The following is a 5,817-nucleotide window of genomic DNA, read 5'->3' on the forward strand; positions in this document are numbered from 1 at the left end:
AGTTATCAGGAACAAATTTCCTTCTTAGCTGAGAGACGAATAGCTGCTAGTTGAATTGTCACTATGGCTGCTTTGATGGAATGAATCATGTGCGGGATAGCGACCAGATGCGCAGCTTGAAATACGGGTGATTGAACTGATTCTGGAGTTGTATTCTCTTGAAAAATGTATGGTAGTTGTAACCGTATCCGATTGATTCTATGTCTTGGGGTTACCTCATTCAAAGAAATGTTACTGTGAGTTTTGTCAAGGGGGAAGGTTAGTCTCGTCTTCCCTGCGGACTGCGCTCGTCGCCTAACATTCATCAGGCCTCTTGTTTTTATTGGGTGGTTTGGGTGTGGGTTCTGATAGTATTCATGCATGATTTAGCAAAATGATAAAATATGATGTAAATACATAATGGATAAAAACGGTTTTAAGATTGAATCTGACGAACTGCGACACGGTTTCAAATATAATTGCAACCTCTTTTCTGCCGGAATTTGTGAGGGTCTCTCAATATTCTGCCCCAGTGTTAGCTGGCCGGTGCCTCTACGGCTTGCGCCGCGGTGAATGGTGAAGTCAACTTCCGGAAATTTGAGTGGTCCTCCTCAAAATTCTGTCCCATATTCCAATATCGGAGGGGAAAATAGGAAAATTTAAATTGATAGTTGTGAAACCGAACCCATAGGGCTGCCTACGTATCCCCTCTTAAAACGGTTAATCAGGTCAGGCGTAGTTCAAGATTACATCAATAAAGGAATAATAGTAGTTACACATAACTAATCGTTTTCACTGCATCTCTGAATTGATGCGGCTTTCGGCCAAAACTTCTCCGTCCATCTCTGCAAGTACGAGGGCTCCCCGTAGAAAACCCGTAAACCGCATGTACGGACCTTGCCAGTTGCGGAGAGAATTTCCCTTTGGCTTCATCTTGATGGCGGGAAGAAAATCTTTTTTTTAGTAATGGATGAAACTGACGGTCTGGCGCGAACTGTCTTGGTCTGACGTCTCATATGTTGAAAGCCTCTGGTCATTCTATTGCTTGAATAAGGCTGACCATTTCGTGAGGCAAACTGCATTCAGTCTTTTTCTGTCTATTAAGGGGGCTGATTGCTCGTAGCGAACTTCGTTTACCCTGTATGCAATCTTCAATTCTGCTTCTGCAATAATATTCTCAGGGAGGGAATTTCTACTCGGCTGGCGTTTATGACTGCCTCGGTAACCGTAACCAACATATAGGGTGTCGCCCCAGTGGTGGATGTGCGGAACCTGTGGTACGGTATCGGCCAATAAACGAAAGGATGAGCTTGTTCATGCCGACTGGCTTGTGTTTCTCTTATCATTTTCCTTACTATCTTCTTAATGTTCTTATTGGCCGCTCTACCACTGCCACTTCATCGGCTGAGGGCCATATAGGCTGTAGAATTACTGGTGCCGTGTGGATGCTTGAAGTTTCACACATTGCTGTTCATCAGATCACTTCTTGTTACCGGGCGCGGTTATGATGAGCTGTTCAAACCCATTTGGTGAAATAGATCTATCGCAGTGCATATGGAACGCTGTGCCCATTTGATGCGCGCAGGCTCGATAGGGTCAATGACAATCATGCCCATAGCGGCAAACGGCCATGGTGAGCTAGTTTGCATTGAGCTCGTTAGAGAGGCACTTTACTCATATGCATGTGATCTGACAGCGGGGTGGCACTGGTTTCGCGACATAGTGGATGCCAGTCTTGTCTCTATGGTCTGCCAGAAGTAACCGGCTGGATATTTTCGGCTAAGAATAACCGATCAGTGGGTGTGGGCCATAGTCCCTGCTGTGAACCTCTCCAACAACCTAGATGCTTTCTTTCCGTCTGACACCACTTGTAATCCCAATCGGAGTCGGCCTATAGCAGGATCCTCCCGTGTGAAAGAAAGTCGATGTGGATAACCTCCATAGTGTGCGCATTGTTGTAGTAGTTTTGCACGCTCTGGATACCTCATGTTGATCAAATTATTTCTTAATGTTCCTGGAACCATGGCTTTCCGTTGCTCTTCCGGTGCGACAGTGGCAGATAGGCAAGGTTGATCCTGGCATGGTTTTAAGCCGGGATGGGATCAATGAGTTCTTATCCTGGAATGCTGAATCAATGGAATGATAGAGTGGCCCAATGCATCGCGAACTCATTCGGATTCTGGGGACATGTCTGGAAATTCCGTTTTTTGTAAAACCTCTTCCTCAAAATCTGTACAAATGATGCAATATATGCGTAAGTATTTTGGAGTTCTTGTTGCCCATTTCTTCTCGGACCTGAATAGTAATGAGTAAATCTGAGTCCCCGATCACTAGTAACTGCCTACAAGTTCATCGTCAATGCTAGTTTGAGTCCCTAAGATGCGGCTTGTACTCGGGGCCATGTTATTGTGCAACGGAACCTGGGAGCTTGGCGGACACCGGATAATCTAGACGGCTGTTTCTGATACTGGAGGAGAACTGCTCCTATGTCCAACCTCCTTAAAGTTTGTTGAGCGAGGACCAGAAAGTGCGGGAGAGAGAGAGCATGCGTAGCGCAGCCAGGTACATAGGATTCTGCAATGTCTTCTCCTATGAAAGAGACCTCCTCGTCAGGAAAATACGTCTTTAGAGGCTCGTATTCTCCGCCCACGGGGTTTTCGGCAAGATGGTCGGCCAGTGCCTGTCCATTGATCGCTTTTTGAGTCACATAGACAATATCAAACTCACTCAGCAATATTTTCCATTTGGCCAGTTTGCCCATGGGCATGGGCTTCTGAAAGATGTACTTTAGCGGATCCATCCTCGATATGAGATAAGTGGTGTAGGCACAGAAATAATGCCTCAACTTCTGAGCCACCCAAGTCAGAGCACAACACGTGCTTTCTAGTATGGAATACCGGGCCTCGTACGGGGTGAACTTCTTACTGAGATAGTAGATGGCTTGCTCTTTTCTCCCCGTTTCATCATGTTGTCCCAAAACACAACCAAATGCTCCATCCAGTACTGCAAGGTAGAGCAATAGCGGTCTACCTGGTTCGGGCGGAACCAGAACTGGCAGCGTTGACATGTATTCCTTGATTCTGTCGAAGGCTTTCTGACAATCATCGGTCCATTTAGTGGCAGCGTCCTTCTTCAACACCTTAAAGATTGGTTCGCAAATGACTGTGGACTGGGCTATGAACCAGCTGATGTAGTTGAGTCTCCCCAAGAAACTCATAACCACTTTCTTGTTCTTTGGCGGTGGCAACTCTTGGATGGCCTTGACCTTTGACGGATCTAGTTCTATTCCCCGTCGACTTACGATGAACCCAAGCAATTTTCTGGCTGGAACCCCGAAAGCGCACTTGGCGGGATTCAGTTTCAGGTTATACCTTCTTAATCTGTTGAAGAACTTTCTTAAATCCTCCATATGGTCAGTGGCTTTCTTGGATTTAATGATGACATCATCTACATACACCTCGATCTCTCTGTGTATCATGTCATGGAAAATAGTAGTCATGGCCCTCATGTAGGTGGCCCCAGCATTCTTTAATCCAAACGGCATCATCTTGTAACAATACATTCCCCACGGCATAATAAAAGTTGTCTTTTCCGCGTCTCTTTCGTCCATCCATATCTGATGATATCCAGCAAAATAATCGACAAATGACTGCAGCTCGTGCTTGGCGCAGTTGTCGATCAGGATGTGTATGTTCGGCAATGGGAAATCGTCTTTCGGACTGGCCCGGTTGAGGTCCCGGTAGTCGACACAGACTCTGACCTTCCCGTCCTTTTTTGGCACTGGCACAATGTTGGCTAACCATGTCAGATACTCCACTACCCTGAGGACCTTAGCTTTGACTTGTTTAGTAACTTCTTCTTTGATTTTCAAACTCATGTCTGGCTTGAACTTTCTGAGCTTCTATTTTACCGGCGGACATGTCGGATCTGTTGGCAATTTGTGAGCTACAATAGATGTACTGAGACCGGTCATATCATCATATGACCAGGCAAATACGCCCTCATATTCTTTTAAGAACTCCGTGTACTCTTCCTTTTCTGACGGTGACAGGTGAACACTGATGCGCGTTTCCTTGACATTCTCTGTATCCCCCAGGTTGACGACCTCAGTCTCGTCCAGGTTAGACTTAGGTCTATTCTCAAAGTACTCGACCTCTTTAACAACCTCTTCTAGTATCTCATCCTCTTCTGAGTCTATATCCATTTGTTGCGTTACCTCGTCGCATGTCACATTCATCGGTTCATCAAGATAAGTAATAATAATGCTGTGTAAAGTAGAGTAAATGGCAGAGAAAAAGAGATAATAAGAGTGAGATTTATAAAAACTGAAATGCTTTAATAAATGCTAAAAGAATGGTTTTGAACATCGGAGCTCTTCTCAAAATTCAAAGATAATACTGAAGGGGAATCAACTAGCGAAAAATAAAAGATAATGCATAATGCTTTGTTCAGGCTTGCTACCCCGAAGCTCTCCGGGCCTTGGTAGTTCTGACGGACCAATTGTTGAGGCGCTCTCCTCGGTTCACTGTCTGTATGGAAGGGCCTTCCTCCCCTTCCTCCTCGAGAATGACGTGACAGTCCATATTGCCATCTTCCAAGAACAGGTTCTTCATTGCTGCTAATGCTTCATCTTCCTCTGACCCATATATGATGTCGGCCGGCTGGAAAGTCTGTTCCAGGCGGGGTATAGGGTGCTCCAGTGGATAGTAAGGGCCGCGCCATGGTGGCGACCAGTTCCTGAATTCTTCCCAAGTATAACCGTATCCTAACCCGAAAGTGGTGCCAGGCTTCTTCAGTTTGATAGGCTTGGTGATTCCCTGAAGGTTATTGCCGAGCCCTTTGCCAGGTTCATACCCGCTCCAGTTTAGTATACTCTCTATCTTGTTATCCCACCACTTATCTTTGTCCACGGCGTTGACTCGCTCAATGTGGTGGTAAGTTTCTCCTCCTAGCTTCCTTCTTCCTTCAATTGCTGGGATGATTTATCGACTGTATATGGGGTTACTCCCATCACCATGAATAATCACTTCTTGGTGATTCCACTCAAACTTCAATGCCTGGTGCAGGGTTGATGCTACAGCTCCAGCGGCGTGGATCCAAGGTCGTCCCAGTAGCAAGTTATAGGATGCTAGGATGTCTATTACTTGAAAATCAACATCGAACCAAGTTGGCCCCATTTGCAGACATAAACTAATCTCCCCAATAGTGGACCTTTAGGAACCATCAAAAGCTTTGACGTTGATAGCCCCATCCTTGATTTCATGCAGACTTTTTCCCAATGTTCTGAGGGTCACCAATGGACAAATGTTGAGGCTAGACCCTCCGTCAATCAAAGTCCTGGTGATGAAATAGTCCTCGCATTGCACGGTGATGTGCAACGCTTTGTTGTGTCCTAAACCTTCAGGGGGTAACTCATCCTCGTGGAAAGTGATCTTATGACTCTCCAATACCTGCCCGACCATGTTTGCCATTTCTCTTCCAGTTATATTGCTAGGAACATACGCCTCGCTTAGTATCTTCATCAGAGCGTTCTTGTGTGTCTCGGAGCTCTGTAGTAGAGCTAGGATGGAGATCTGCGCTGGTGTTTTGTTTAATTGGTCGACAATTGAGTATTCTTTTGCCTGTATCTTCCGCCAGAGATCATCGGGCCCACTTTCAATAGGCCGTCCAGAGGCCTGCTTACTTGATTCAACCAAATGTTTCGGAGTATAAACCCTGCCGGTCCTGGTCATACCCTGTGCTGCAATTGCTTCTCTGGACCTAGTCTTTCCCTTCCTTCTTGCCTCGGCGGTGTAATCCCAAGGTATGGCATGTGTATGGAACGACGTTACGTTTGAC

Source organism: Nicotiana attenuata, unplaced genomic scaffold (genome assembly GCF_001879085.1).
Source record: "Nicotiana attenuata strain UT unplaced genomic scaffold, NIATTr2, whole genome shotgun sequence".
Classification (NCBI taxonomy): Eukaryota; Viridiplantae; Streptophyta; class Magnoliopsida; order Solanales; family Solanaceae; genus Nicotiana; species Nicotiana attenuata.